Below are 17,102 nucleotides of genomic sequence, written 5' to 3' on the forward strand. Positions count from 1 at the left end.
AATAATCCTATCCCTAGACCTAACGCTGAACCTAAATCTCAACCTAGCCCTAGCCTTAACTCTAGCTCAAACACTCACCCTTAACTTAAACATAACCCTAGCCCAAACCCTAATCCAAATACTAGGCTTAATTCTAACCGTAACCATAGCCCAAAACCTAGCTCTAACTCTATCCATTACCCTAACCATAACCCTAAACCTAATGCTAATCATAGCCTTAACTCTTACCCTCACTCTATCCCTAGCCCTGATTCTAACCCGAACCCTCAAACTGGCCCTAACCCTTACTCAATCCCTGACCCTTACCATTAACCTAACCATAAGACTTACCCTAAGCATAAGCCTAACCCTAACCCTATCCCTAATCCTAAACTGAACCCTAGCCTTAACCCTAGCTCTAACCTCACTCATTACCCTAAACCCTAAAAATAAACCTCATGATAACCATAGCCCTAACCCAAAACCTATTCTAATCATAACCATAAACCTAATCCTAGACCTAACTTTAAACATAATCCTTGCCATAGTCCTAACCTTAACTCAAAACCTAACCATACACTAAATCCAACCCTAAACCTAGTCCTAAACCTAACTCTAACCCTAACCTGACATCTAACCCTGTCCATTACCCTAAACCTTATGATAATCCTAGACCTAACCATAATACTAACCCTAACCATAACCATAACTTTAACCCTAGTCCTAACCCTAAACCTAACCCTGGCCTTAGAAGTAAACCTAACTCAAACCCTAAAGCATAGCCTAAAACTAACCCTAACCCTAGCCTTAAACCTCACGCTATCCCTACCTCTAGCCATAATCCTAACCATAACTCTATCCCTAACACTAGCTCTAACCCTATCAATTACCCTAACAATAACCATAACCCTAAGGCTAACCCTAGGCCTAACCCTAACCCTATCCATTACACTGAAACTAATCTGAACCCTAAACCTAAACTGAAGCATAAACCTAACCCTATCCATTACCCAAACCCTAAATCTAACCATAACGCTAATTTGAGTCCTAACCCTAAACCTTAATCTACCCAAACCCCAAACCTGACTCTGATCATTTTAATACCCTTAGGTCTAAACCTGAACCTTACCCTAAACCTAACTCTGAAACTAGACCTAGCCATAAACCTTACACTAAAACTATCCCTAACCATAAACCTAAACATGATATTAGCCCTAGCCCTAATACTTGTCATAACCCTAACACAAACGCTAGCCCACATCCTAGCCCTAAACATAGCCTTGATCCTAACCTGTACCCTAACTTAGCCCTATCTCTAATTTTATCCCTCGCCCTAATTCTGAACCAAGCAATAACCCATCCCTCCCCATAAACCTAACCCTAACCCTAGCCCTCTAGACCTAAACCTACAACTAACCCTAGACCTGATCCTAGCCCTAATTTAGACCTAACCCTAAACCTAACACTAGCACTAAGACTAACTCCAACTCTCATCGTAGGCCTATTCCTATTTCTAACCCTATCCCTTACCATAACCCTAACACTTGCCCTAACCTTAGCCTTAATTCTAGCCCTAACCATAACCTTAGATCTAACTATAACTCTAAATCTAACCCTAAACTTAACCGTAAAACTCAAACTAACATTAGGCCTACACTAATGTTCTAATGCTAATTCTAAAACAAGCCCTAACCTTATTCTAGCTCTAAAAAAAAAAAAAAAAAAAAAGCCATAGCCCTAACCCTAAACTTTAACCTAAACAAAAACTTATCCCAACACCTGGCCCTAACCCTGGTCCTAATTCTAGTTCTATCCTAACCCTAAAACTAACCTTGACCCTGACTCTGAAACTGTAACTAACCCTACCTCTAACATCACCCTAAAAATAAACGCAACACTAAAACTAGACATAGCCTTAAACCTAACGCTAAAAGTAGCCCTAATCATAACTCTAGTTCTTTCATTTGCTGTAGCTCTAACACTAGCCCTAACCTAACCCAAACATAGTTCTAATCCGAGCCCTACACCTCGTTTTATACCTAACCCTAATCCTGGCCCTAGTGCTAAACATTACCCTAAACATAAACCTAACCCTAAAATTTGCCCTAACCCTAAACCTAACCCTAGCCTTAATCCTAACCATAAAACTAGAACTAACCCTAGCTCTAACCCTATCCAAAACCTTAACCGTAACCACAACCCTAATGCTAACTCTAGGATAACCCTAACCCTATCTCTAAATCTAAATTTATCCATTACCCTAAACCTAACCTGAACCCTAAACCTAACCCTATCTATTACCCTAACCTTAGCCCTAAACCTAATGCTAATTAGAGCCCTAACCCTTAACCTTTACCTGACCCAAAACCACAACTGTTACCGGGAACCTAATAATAAACCTATCTCTAAAACATACCCTAACTCTCAACCTGACACTTACACTAAAACTAGCCAAAAACCTCACTAACCCTCACCATAAAGCTAGACATGACATTAGCCCTAGCCCTAATCCTAGCCCTAAATCTTACACAAAACCTAGCCCTAATCCTAGCATTTAACCTTGCCTAGTCATAACACTAACCCTAACCCTAGCCCTAAAACTAGGCCTAGCCCTAACACTAATCTTAGTGCTAATCCTAGTACTAATTTTGACCTAACCCTAACCCTAGCACTAAGACTAACTCTAACTCTCACTGTAGTCCTATCCCTAGATTTAAATGTATCCCTTAAAATAACCCAAACCCTAGCCCTAAACCTAGCCCCAATCCTAGCTCTACCTTTTGCTCTAGCCCTAAACTTAGATGTAATTCTACTTCTAAATCTAACCCTAACTCTAAGCCTAAACCTCACCCTAAAACTAGCTTTATGCCTAATGCTAACTGGAAATCGAGCTCTAACCCTAGCCCTAGCACTCAAATAAAACTGAGTCATAGGCTTAACCCTAAACCTTACCCTAAAGCAAATCCTAACACTATACCTAGCCCTAACCCTAGCATTAATTTGAGTCCTAATCCTAACACTAGAACTTTTGCTGACCCTGACTTGGACACTAAAACTAACCCTAGTTCTAAATATCATCCTAACCCTAAACCTAACCCTAGAAATAACCTAATTGGAACTCTACTTCTCTAACCCTGAACCTTACCCTAACCAAAATCCTCACCCTAAAGCTACCCTACTCCTAACCCTAATCCTTAGCCTACCCCAAACCATAACTCTAATACTAATCCTAACCGTAGCCCTCATTCTAGTTCTAACCCTAATCCAAACTCGAACCCTAACTCTGATCCATATTCTGAACCTAACTATATCCCTAGGTTTAATCCTGACCCTAACCCTAAACAGAAACCTAACATTAGCCCTAATGTAACCCTATACCTAAAACTTACCCTAACACCAGACCTAAAATAAAGCCTAATCCTAATTCTAGCCATAACTCTAGCACTAGCCCTAAACAAAAACCTAGCCCTAGGCCTAACAATAACCCTTAACCTAACTCAAATACTAACCCTACCTCTAGACCTAAGCCTATCCCTAATCCTGGCCCTAATCTTAAACCTAACCCTAACCTGAACAATGACACTTACCATAACACAAACCTAGTTCTAAACTTTATGCTAACCCAAAATCTAGCCATAACCCTAACACTAGACGTAGTCATAACCCTAACACTAGCTCTTTCACTACCCATAGCCCTAATGCTAGCCCTAAACCTCACACAAAACCTAGCACTAATCATAGCCCTAACCCTACTCCTAAGACTAACCCTAACCCTAGACCTAACCCTAACCCTAACCCTTGCCCTAGCTCTAATACTCGGTCAAAAACTACCCTTAACATAAACATAAACCTCGTCCTAACCCTTAGCCTAATGCTAATCCTAGCACTAATCCTAACCATAACCAAGACCAAATCCTAGCTCTAAATATATCCATTACCCTAAACATAAACCTAACACTAATGATAATCCTAGCACTAAACTTAACCCTCATCCTAAACCTAGACATGACACTAAATCTAACCCTCACCCTGGCCCTAACCATAGGTCAAACCCTAACACTAACCCTAAACATAACCCTAACAATGACCCTAGGCCTAACCCTAAAACCAACCTTAACCCTAGACCTAATCCTAACCATAACCCAAGCCCTAAAATTATACATTACCCTAAACATAAGCCTAACCCAAATGCCAACCCTAGGCCTAAACTTAAACCTATCACTAACACTAACCCTATCCATTACTAAAGCTAACCTGAACATTAAACCCAACACTATTAATTACTCTAAACTTAACCCTAACACTCACAGTAATGCTAATTTTAGCACAAAACCTAAACCATAACCCAAACCAAACTCTGAACAAGACACTGACTTTAATAATAAACCTAGCTCTAAACTTGACCCTTACCCTAAAACTAACCCTTACACTGGACCTAGATATAAAACTAACCTTAACATTGTCCATAACCAAACCATAGACCTGACATTACCAATCTACCTAATTCTTGCCCTAAACCAAACACAAACCCTAGCCATTATCCTAGCCCTAAAACTAGCCTTAATCCTAATCTGAACCCTAACTCTAGCCCAATCCCTAATTTCAACCCTCACCCTCATTCTGAACCTAGGTTTACACCACATCTCTTCCCCTAACCCTAACCCTATCCCTAACACTATCACTAACCCTAACCCAACACTAACAGTAAGGCTAAACAAAACAGTAACCCTAGCTCTAATAATAATCCTAATTTATTGCTAAATGTAACCCTTGTTCTAACCCTAGCCCTAAGACTAACTCTAACTCTCAAACTAGACCTATTTCTAGTATTAATATTATCTGTTACCGTAACCCTAATATTAGCTCTAACCTTAGAACTAAGCCTAGCCCTAAACGTAGATCTATCCATAATTTTAAATCTAACCCTTACCCTAAGCCTAAACCTCACCCTACCACTAGCCCTAACACTATTACTAATCCACAAACTAGCCCTCACCCAAGTCCTACACTTAAAACAAAACCGAGCCATAGCCCTAATGCTAATCCTAACCTAACTGTAACCCTATACCTGACATTAGCCCTAGCCCTAATTCTTGTTCTAACCTTAATGCAAAACCTAACCCTACACCTACACTTAAGCCTAGTTCTAATTCAAAGGTAATCCCTAACCCTAAAACTGACACTGACTATGACTCTGACCCTATCTCAAATCATCACCCTAAAACTAAACCTAATTCTAACACTAAACCTAGCCCTAACCTAACCGTAAATCTAGCCCTAATCGTTCTGCTAGTTCTTACATTAGCCATAGCCGTACCTTAGCCATAACCTAATCTAAAACCTAGCCATATTCAGAGCCATAACCCTAGCTTCAACCCTAACCCTAACACTTACCCTAAACCTAATCCTAACCCTAGCCTTAATCCTAACCATAACCCTAGCCCTAACACTAGCTATAATCCTATCCATTACCTTAAAACTAAACCCAACCCTAATGCTAACCCTAGGATAAACCTCACCCTATCCATAACTCTAACACTATTACCTAAACCTAGCCTGAACCCTAAATCTAGTCATATCCATTACCCCAACCTTAAACCTACCACTACTGCTAATTTGAGCCCTAAACATAAACCTTAACCTAACAAACCCTAACCCTTTTCCTGACACTAATGATACCCCTATCTAAAACTGAACCTAACCCTTAAACTAACCCTTACACTATACCTAAATATAAACTTAATCCTAAAACTATCCTTAACCATTACACTAGACCTGACCTTAGCCATAGTCCTAATGCTAGACCTAAACCTAACAAAAACCATAGCCCTAATCCTGGCCATAAACTTTGCCTTAATCCTAACCCTAACACAAACACTAGCCCTAACCCTAAATTGAACCTTCACCCTAGGCCTAAACCTAGCTATAACATCATACCATACGCTAACCCTAATCCTAACTCTAGTTCTAAACTAAGGCCTAGCCCTAATACTAACCCTAGCTCTAATATTATCCCTAATTTAGCCCGAATCCTTAACCTAACCATATCCCTAGCCCTAAGACTAACTCTAACTCTCGCCCAAGCCCTATCCCTAGTTCCAACTTATCAATTTCTAAAAGCCAAAGCCTAGCCCTAACACTATCCCAAACCTAGCCCTAAATTTAGGCCTAGCTGTAAACCTAGATCTAAACCTAATTCTAAATCTACCCTAACCCTAAACCTAAACCTCAAACTAACACTAGGCCTAACCCTAATGCTAATTTGAAAACTTGCCCTAAGCCTAGCCACAGCCCTCACAAACAAACAACAACAACAACAAAAACTGAGCTATATCTCTAATACTAAACCTTAACCTAAACCAAATCCTAATGCTACACCTAGCCCTAACCATATCCCTACAACTAATATTGACCTGACTCTGAACCTAAAACTAACCCTATCCCTAAACCTAACCCAAACACTAGACCTTGCCTTAACCCGAACTAGAAAACTAGCCCTGATTGTAAAACCAGTTCTTATATTAGCCATAGCCCTAAGCCTAACACAAAACCTATCGCTAGTCTGAGCTCTAACTCTAGCTTTAACCCTAGCCCTAACCCTATCTCTACACTTAGCTCTAAACTTATCCCTTACCTTAAGTCAAACCCTGACCCTAATGCTACCCTAGTTCTAACCTAATTGTCAGCCTACCACAAACCTTAACTCTATTACTAGTCCTAACACTAGACCTCATTCTGTCTCTAACCCAAACCCAATGCCTAAGCCTAACCCTGACCATTATTCTGACCCTAACATTAACCCTAGGAATAAGCCTGACCCTAATCCTAAACCAATCCCTAACACTAGCCCTACCAGTAAACCTATACCTAAACCTAACCTTATCACTACCATTAGACCTAAACTTAATGCTAAATATTGCTATAACTCTAACCCTAGCCCTAGCAATAACCATTAACCTAACACAAAGACTAACCCTACCCCTAGACCTAAACCTAGTTCCAATTCTGGCCCTAAAAATGAATCCAATATTAACCTGACCACTGACCCTTACCCTAACATAAACCCTAGCTCTAAATCTTATCCTAACCAAAAACCTAACCCGAACACAGGATTTATCCATAACCCTAATGCTCAAACTAGCCATAACCATAACCCTAGCTCTTACATTACCCATAGCCCTAATGCTAGACATAAACTTCACATAAAACATAGCCCTAATCCTAGCCGTAAGCATAAACCTAACATTAACCTAACCAAATCCTACCTTAACATTTGCCGTATCCCTTACCCTAGTTCAAACTCAAACCCTTACCCTAAGCATAAACCTAGCCCAACAACTAACCCTAATCCTAGCCCGAATCCTAACTGTAACCATAGCCGAAATCCTAAATCCAACTTTATCCATTACTTTAAACATAACCCTGACCCTAATGCTAACCCTAGTCCTAACCCTAACCCTAAACCTAACTATAGCCGTGACTCTAATTCTAAACTTCACGCTAGCCCTAACCCCAGCTCAAACACTAACACTTGCCCTAAACCTAATCCTAAAACTAACCCTAAGCCTAAACCTAATTCTAGCCCTAATCCTAACCTTAACCCAATCCCTAACACTAGAACTAAACCTATCCATTACCCTAAACATATGCCTAACCCAGATTTTAATATTAGGCTTAACTCTAACCCTATCCCTAATATTAACCCTATACATTACTCTAAACCTAAACTGAACTCTAAACCTAACTCTATCCATTATTCTAAACCGAATCCTAACCCTAATGCTAATTTAAGCCCTAATTGTAAACCTTAACCCAAACCAACCCTAAACTGGACTCTGACTCTAATAATAAACCTAGCTCTAAACCTGAACTCTACCATAAACCTAACCATTACATTAGAACTAGCCATAAACCAAACCCTAAAACTATCCCTAATTGTAACCCTAGACCTAATATTAGCCCTAGCCCTAATCTTAGCCCTAAACCTGACACAAAACCTAGCCCTCATCCTAGCCCTAAACCTAGCCTTAATCCTAACCAGAATCCTCATCCTAGCCCTATCCCCAATTTTAACCCTAGCCCTAGCCCTTAACCAAGTTATATAACCCCATCCTTGTCCATCAAACTAACCCTAACCCTAGACTTAACCATAGGCCTAACCATAACACTAATCCTTGCACTCATCCTAGCCCTAATTTAGCCCTAGACTTAACCCTAACCCTAACCCTAGCCTTAAGACTAACTCTAACTCTATTTATATTTCTAACCCTATTCGGTACTGTAACCCTCACACTAGCCCTAACCTTAGCTATAACCATAGCCATAGCCCTAACCCTAGATCTAACCATAATGCTAAATCTAACCCTAACCTTAAGCCTAAACCTTAACCTACCCCTAGCCCTAACACTATTGCTAATCCTAAACTAGCTGTAACCTAAACCCTAGCTCTAAAACAAAGCTGAGCCTTTGCTCTAACCTTAAAAATATCATACACCAAACCCTACCAGTATAACTAGCAATAACCCAAGGTCTTATTCAATTCCCAGACCTATAATTAACCCTGACCCAACTCTTATCCAAACACTAACTCTAGCTCTATATATCACCCTAAATCTAAAGCTAATACTAACACAAGACCGAGCCCAAACCCTAACCCTAAATCTAATCATAATTTTAACGTAGTTCTTACATTGGAAATAGCCCTAACCCTAACAAAAATAGCCCTAATCTGAGCCCTAAATAGATTTAACCCTAACCCTAAACCTAGCCCTAAACCTAACTCTAAACATAGCCCTAACCTTAGCTTTAACCCTATCCCTTACGCTAAGCCAAAACCTATCCATAAGGCTAAACTTAGTCCTAATCCTAATACTTAGGCTAAACTAAACACTAACCCTATTACTAGTCCTAACACTAGCCCTCATTCTACCTCTAACCCTAACCCAAAACCTAACTCTAAACTTCACCCTTATTCTGACCCTAACACTAATTATAGGTCTAAACCTGACCCTAATCCTAAACCAAAACCTGAAACTAGCCCTATCAGTAAACTTATACCTAAACCTAACCCTAACACTAGTCCTATACGTAAACCTAATCCTAAATTGAGTGATAACTTTAGCCCTAGACAAAAAAAAAAAAAAAAAAAAAAAAAAAAAAAAAAAAAAACCTTAGTACTGGCCTTACCAATAACCATTAACCTAAAACAAACACTAACCCTACCCTTTTACCTAACCCTAGTCCTAATTCTGGCTTTCACCCTAACCCTAACACTTACTTGAACTCTGACCCTGACACTAACACTAAACCTAGCTCTAAAACTGACCCCAAACCAAAATCGAAATTTAACACTAGAACTATCCATAGCCCTAACCCTAAAACTAGCCCTAATTAGAACCATGGATCTCACATTAACCATAGCACTAACTTTAGGCCTAAACGTAACAAAAACCTAGCTCTAATCGGAGGCCTAAACCTACTTTAAGCATAATCCTCACCCTAACCCTAGCCCTAACCCTAACCCTAATCTTCACCTTAGTCCTAAATCTAGCTCAAAGCCTAACCCTTAGCCTAAACATAACCCTAGGATTATCCCTAACCATAAGCGTAACCCTAGCCCTAATCCTAATGTTAACCCTAGCTCTAAACCTAGCCATTACCTTAACTCTAACCCTAACCCTAATGATAATCCTAGCCATAACCCTAACCAAAACCCTAATACACATCATAAACCTAACCCAAGAACTTACCCTAAACATAACACTTGCTGTAGCCCTAACCCTAACTCAAACCCTAACACTTACCCTAAACCAAACAGCAAACCTAGCCCTAAAACTAAACTTAACCATAAATCTAACCTTAACACTAAAGCTAACCTTACATCTTGCCCAAAATATTACCCTAAACCTAACCCTAACCCTAATGAAAACCCTAGCCCTAACCCTAAACCAAACCCTGACAATAACCATAACCTTAACACTAGACCTAACATTAAATTTAACCCTCACCCTAGGATTAACCATAGCTCTAAACCTAACCTTTACCCTAAACCTAACCTTAACCCTACCCTAAGCTATTGTTTCCAGCCCTAATAAAAACCCTAAGCCTAACACTAGACCTAATCTTAATAGCCTTAGTCCTAACACTAGCTCTAAACCTATACATTATCTTTATGATAACCTTAATCCTAATGCTAACCTTAGGCCTAACCCTAACCGTTTTGCTAACCTGAAACTTCTTCATTCCCATAAACCAACCCTGAAACCTAAACCTAACCCTATCCATTACTCTAACCCTAAACCTAAAGCTCATTTGAGCCCTATCCTTAAACATTAAGCTAAAACAAATCCTAACTCTTATCCTGACTCTAAAAATACACCTAGCTCTAAACTGACCCTTACCCTAAGCCTGACACTTACACTAGACCTAGGCACAAGCCTAACCCTAAATCAACCCCTAACTGTAACACTAGACCTGACATTAGCCCTAGAACTAATTCTAGAACTAAACCTACAACAAATCCTAGCACTCATCCTAGCCCTAAACCTAGCCTTAATCATATCTCTAACCCTATTTCTAGCCCTAACCCTAATTCTAACCCTCACCCTACCTCTAAATCTAGCTATAACCCCTTTCCTTACCCTAAAGATAACCATAACCCTAGTCCTAATGCTAGGACTAAGCTGAACACAAAACCTAGCCATAATTTAGCCCTATCCCTAAAACTAACCATAATTCTAGCTCTAAGACTAACTCTAACTCTTGTGCTAGCCCTATCCTTATTTCTAAACCTATCCATTATCATAATCCTAACCCTAGCCCTAACCCTTGCCCTATACTTAGACATAGCCTGAACCCTAGATCTATTGCTAACTCCAAATCTAACCCTAACCCTAAACATAGTATAACACTAACCCTAGTCCTAACCCTAATGCTAATCATATAACTAGGGCTAAACCTTAAACCTAGAATTAAAACCAAATTGAGCAATACCCCTAACCCTAAATCTTAACTTAACCCAAACCCTAACACTACACCTAGACCTAACCCTAGGCCTAATTGGAGACCTAACCCTAACCTTAAAACTTACCCTGACCCTGACTCATATCTAAACAGTCACCCTAGCTATAAAGACCATGCTAAACTTAAACTAAACCCTAACAGTAACCCTAACAGTAACCCTAGCCCTAATTCATGTCATAACCAAAACCTTAACAATAACCCTGAACCCCACTCATATCATAACAGTCACTGTAGCTCTAAACACCACCCTAAACCTAAACCTCTAACTAACACTAACTATAACCCTAAATCTACATCTAAATATATTCATTACTCTAAACTTAACCCTACCCCTAATGGTGACCTAGACCTAATCCTAACCCTAACCCTAACGGTACTGTAATCTCAACCCTAGACTTAATCCTAAATCTAACCCTCAACCTAGGCATTACCCTTGCTCAAAACCTCACACTTATGCTATATATAACCCTTACCCTAGCCCTAGTTTTGACCCTAACCCTAACCATAACTCAAGGCCTATTCCTAAGCATAAACCTAGCCCTAAACTTAGCCCTAAACTATCCATTATACTAACACTAACCCTTAATGTGAACCCTAGACCTAACCCTAACCCTAAAAATTAGCTAAACCTAACCTGAACTCTATAAACAAAACCCTATTATTACCCTAAACCACACCCAAATGCTAACTCAAGTGCTAACCCTAAACCTTAACTTTAACCAAACTCTAACTCTGACTCTGACCCTAGTAAATCCCCTAGCTCTAAAGCTGACCCTTACCTTAAACCTAAAACTTACACTAGACCTAGCAATAACCATAATCCTAAAACTATTCCCAACTGTAAGCCTAGAACTGACATTAGCCCCAATCCTAATATTAGTCCTAAACTTAACACAAATTACAGCTCTGATCATAGCACTAAATGTACCTTTACTCCTAACCCCAACCCTAACACTAGCCCTAACCCTAACACTAACCTAGCTAGAATCTTAGCCCTAATTTAGCCCTATTCCTAACCCTAGCCATAAGACTAACTCTAACTCTCACAATAGCCCCATCGCTTGTTCTAACCCAACCCGTTACCAGAATCTTAATCACAGTCCTAATTCTAGCCCTATCTTTAGCCCTAGCCCTAACTTAGATTTAACTTTAACTTTAAATCTAACAATCACACTAAGCTTAACCCTAACACTAACTCTAAATCTAACTTTAAACCTAAGGCTAAACATAAACCTAACACTAGTCCTAACCCTAATGCTAATCCTAAAACTAGCTCTAACCCTAGACATAGCCCTAAAACAAAACTTAACCATAGGCCTAACCTTAACCCTTAATCTAAACCAAATACTTACCCTAACCCTAGCCCTAATTTGAGTTTTAATCAGAACCCTAAAACTAAGACTGACCCTGACTCTGACCATAATACTAACCCTAGCTCTAAACATAACCCTAACCCTAAACCTAACACTAGATATAGCCCTAACCCTAACCCTAAATTTAGCCCTAAACATAACCCTGGTACTTACATTAGCCATAACCCTAACCCTAGCACAAAAGTAACAAAAAAAATTAGCCTTAATCCAAGCACTAACCCTAGTTTTAACCCTAATCCTAACCCTAACTCTAGTCCGAATCATAAACATAACCCTAGCCCTAAACCTAGCTCTAACCCTATCCATTGCCATAAACATAACCCTAACCCTAATGCTAAACCTAGTCTGATCCTAATCCTAAACCTATCCATTATCCTAATCCAAACCTAGACCTTAAACCTCATCCTATCATTAACCTAACACTAACCCTAATGCTAATTTTAGCCCTCAGTTTAAAACTTAACCTCTCCCAAATGCTAAACCAGACCCTGACTGTAAAAATACTCCTAGTTCTAAACCTGCACCTAACCCTAAAACTAACCCTTACACTACATGTAGCCATCAACCTAACACTAAAATTATTTTAACCATTATCCAAGACCTGATATTAGCCCTATCCCTAATTCTAGCCATAAATTAAAACAAACCCTAGCACTCATCCTAGCCCTAAACCTATCCCTAATCATAAACCTAACCTTAACCATAGCCCTAACCTAATTTTAATCATCACCCTCCCACTATACCTAACTATAACATCATCCCTTATCCTAAACTTACTCCTGACTCTAACCCTAATGCTAGACCTAAGCAGAATACTAAACCTAGCCCTAATCTTAGCCCTAATTTAACCCTATTCCTAATTATAATGCTAATCATAGCCCTAAGACTAACTCTAACTCCCACACTATCCCTATCCCTAGTTCTAACACTATCCCTTAACCCTAACCCTAGCCCTAAACATAGCCATAAACCTAGCCATAACACTTGCCTAATTCTTATTCCTATTCCTAACCCTAGATCTAACTCTAACTTAAACTCTAACACTCACCCTAAGCCTAAGCCTAACAATAACACTAGAACTAACCCTAACACTAATCATGAAACTAGCCCTAACCCTAACACTAGCAGGAAAATAAAACCGAGTAATAGCCCAAACACTAATCCTTAACTTAAACCAAACCCTAGCACTACACCTAGACCTACCCTAACCCTAATTTGAGTCGTAACCATAACTTTAATACTAACCCTGACTCTGACTCATATCCTAACACTCACCGTAGCTCTAAACACCACCCTAACCTTAAACCAAACACTTGCAGTAACCCTAGCCTCATTTTGAGTCCGAAAACTAACTCTAAACTAAACCATGACCCTATTAACTGAACACTAAGACTAGCTCTAAATATCAACCTAACCTTAAAACTAATTAACACTAGAGGTTTAACACCTAATCATAATCCAAAAATTAACCCTAATTGTAACCCTAGTTCTTATATTAGCAGTTGCTCTAAACCTAGCCCTAATCCTAACACTAAAACTAGACCTTTAAACCAAGCCCTAAACCTAACTTTAACCCTACCCGTTGCCCTAATCCTAGCCCTAAACCTAGCTCTAACCCTATCCCTTACCTTAAGCCAAATCCTAACAATAAAACTAACCCTAAAACTTAACCTAACACAAACACTTAGCCTACAGTCCTAAACCTAGCCCTCATTCTAGCTCTAACAATAACCCAAACCCTATCCCTAACCCTGACTCTTATTCAGATCCTAACACTAATTGTAGGTCTAAACCTGAACCTAACCCTAAACCGAACCCTAATAATAGCCCTTCCAGTAAACTTATACCTAAACATAACCCTAAAACTAGCCCTGGACCTAAACCTAATCCTAAATCTAGCCATACCTCGAACCCTAGACCTAAAAAATACCTAGACATAGCCCTAATAGTAACCCTTAGCCTAAGCCAAACTAATGCTTCCCCTAGACCTAACCCTAGAAGTTTCATTCTAACCATAACCCTAACCTGAACAATGACCATGACACTAAGAGTAACCCTAGCTCTAAATACCACCCCAACTCTAAACCTAACCCTAAAACTATACCTAGCCCTAACATTAATCCTAAAACTAGCCTGAATGATAACAAGTTCTTACATTAGCTGTAGCCCTAACCTATTGCAAAACCTAACCCTAATCCAAGGCCTACCCTAACTTTAACCCTAAAGCTAATCCTAATCCTAACCATAGCCCTAACCCTAAGCCTAAGCCTAATCCTAGACATAATCCTTAGCATAACCCTAGTCCTAACCCAAGCTCTAACCTATCCATTACTCTAATGATAACCCTAACACTTATGATAACCCTAGGCCAAACCCTAATCCTCTCCCTAAACCTAACCCTATATATTACCATACACTTAACCTGAACCCTAAACCTAAAACTATCATTACACTATCCTTAACAGTAATGCTAATTTGAGCCCTAAACTTAAACCTTAACCTAAGAAAAAACCTAACCATGACCCTAACTCTAATAATACCCCTAGCTATAAACCTTACCCTAACCATAAACCTAACCCTTTAAATAGACCTAGCTATAAACCTAACCCTAAACTAACCCTAACTGTAACCCTAGACCTGACTTTTGACCTAGCTCCAATCCTAGTCCTAACCCTAAAACAAAATGTAGCCCACATCCTAGCCATAAACTTCACCTTAATCATAAACCTAACCCTAAGCCTCATTCTAACCCTCACCCTAGTCATAAAACTAGCTATAATCCTAACCCTTACCATAGACCAAACCGTAACCCTAAAACTAACACTAACCCTAGCCCTAATCCTAGGCCTAACCCTAACCCTAACCCTTGTCCTAAGACTAATTCTAACTCTCAACATAGCCCTATGACGTGTTCTAAACCAATTCCTTACCATCACCCTAAACCTAGCCCTAAACTTATCCCAAACCCTAGCCCTTTCCTTAGCCCTAGCTCCAACCATAAATCTAAACTTAACTCTAAATCTAACCATAAATCTAAGCCTAAAATTCACACTAACACTAGCACTAACCCTAACACTAATCCTAAAACAAGCCCTAACCCTACACATAGCTCTAAAAAAAAAGAGTCATAGCCCTAAATATAACCCTTAACCTAAACCAAACCCTAAACTTACACCTATCCCTTCACCTATCTCTAATTCTAGACCTAAGTCTATCTAACCTGAAAATTAATCCGGGCACTGACCTTATCACTAACTGTAGCTCTAAATATTGTCATAACCATAAACCTAAACCTAACGATAGACCTAGCCCTAACTCTAACCTTATGAATACTAGTAATCATAACCCTACTTCATACATTACCCTAGGACTTAACCATAGCACTAACCTAATCCAAAGCCTAGCCTTAGTTTGAGTCCAAAACCTAGTTTTAACACTAAACTCAATCCTAAACTTAACCCTAAAGAAAGCCATTATTCTACACATATCCCAAGCCCTAATCTTAGGTCTAACCCTATCCATTACCCTAACGATAACCCTAACCCTTATACTAAACATTAGACCTAATCTTAACCCTATCCATTACACTAAACCACATCTAAACACTAAACCTAACTCTGTCATTAACCCTAACCCTAAACCTAATGCTAATTCGAGCCCTAAACCTTACCTCTAATATAAAGCAAACCCTATTCTTGAACCTGATCCTAATAATAACCCTAGTTCTAAAACTGACCCTTACCCTAAACCTATCCTTACACTGGACCAAGCCATAAAACTAACAATAAATCTATCCCTAATTGTAGCCCTGGACCTGACATTAGCCCTAGAATTAATACTAGCCCTAACCCTAACACAAACACTAGCCTTTATTCTAGCCCTAAGCCTAGCCTTAATCATAACCCTAACCCTAACCCTAGCTCTAACCCTAATACTAATCCATGCCCTAGCCTTCAACCTAGCTATAACCCACTCCCTTACCCTACATGTAACCCTAATTCTAACCCTAACCCTAGGTCTAAACCTAACACTAACACTAGCCCTAATTTAGCCCTATCCCTAACCATAAACCAAGCCCTAGCGCTAAGACTAAATCTAAATCTAACACTAACCCTATCACTAGATCTAACCCTATCTCTTACCATAACCCTAACCCTAGCCCTAACCTTAGTCCTAACCCTTGCCCTATCCTTAGTCCTAGTCCTAACCTTAGATCAAATACTAACTCTAAATCTAACCCTAACCCGAAGCCTAAGCCTAACCATTATGAATACATTTATATTTAGATTCTATGTCTACAGTGTTGGCTTCAATTATTATTTAGAATACAGTCATTAGTTTCATAAAAGACATACCATTTCTGGTGGTATATAGAGAACAGATTATCAGAGGTTGGATGCTACATTAAGGGGGAAAGGACTGAGGCTATGAGATTAATCTATCTTAGCAAATTTGAGGAGAACTGTAATGAATAGACAGGGGTAATTTACGGAAGATTGTATAAATTCAAATTCCTTGTCTGTATTCATAAAATTACCCTATGTATAAACAGTAAAAATTAAGAGGTTGAAAGTGTGATAGAGGGAGGAAGAAAAAAGAAGAAAAAAAATAACAAGGAAAGAAAGAAAGAGAGGGAGAATAAAAATAAGAGAAAATAAAGCGGGGGGGAAATAAAGCGGGGGGATGAGGTGGGCCTATGCAATTCCTCTATATTATACTATTCTGGAG

This window comes from Marmota flaviventris, chromosome 4 (genome assembly GCF_047511675.1).
Source record: "Marmota flaviventris isolate mMarFla1 chromosome 4, mMarFla1.hap1, whole genome shotgun sequence".
Lineage (NCBI taxonomy): Eukaryota > Metazoa > Chordata > Mammalia > Rodentia > Sciuridae > Marmota > Marmota flaviventris.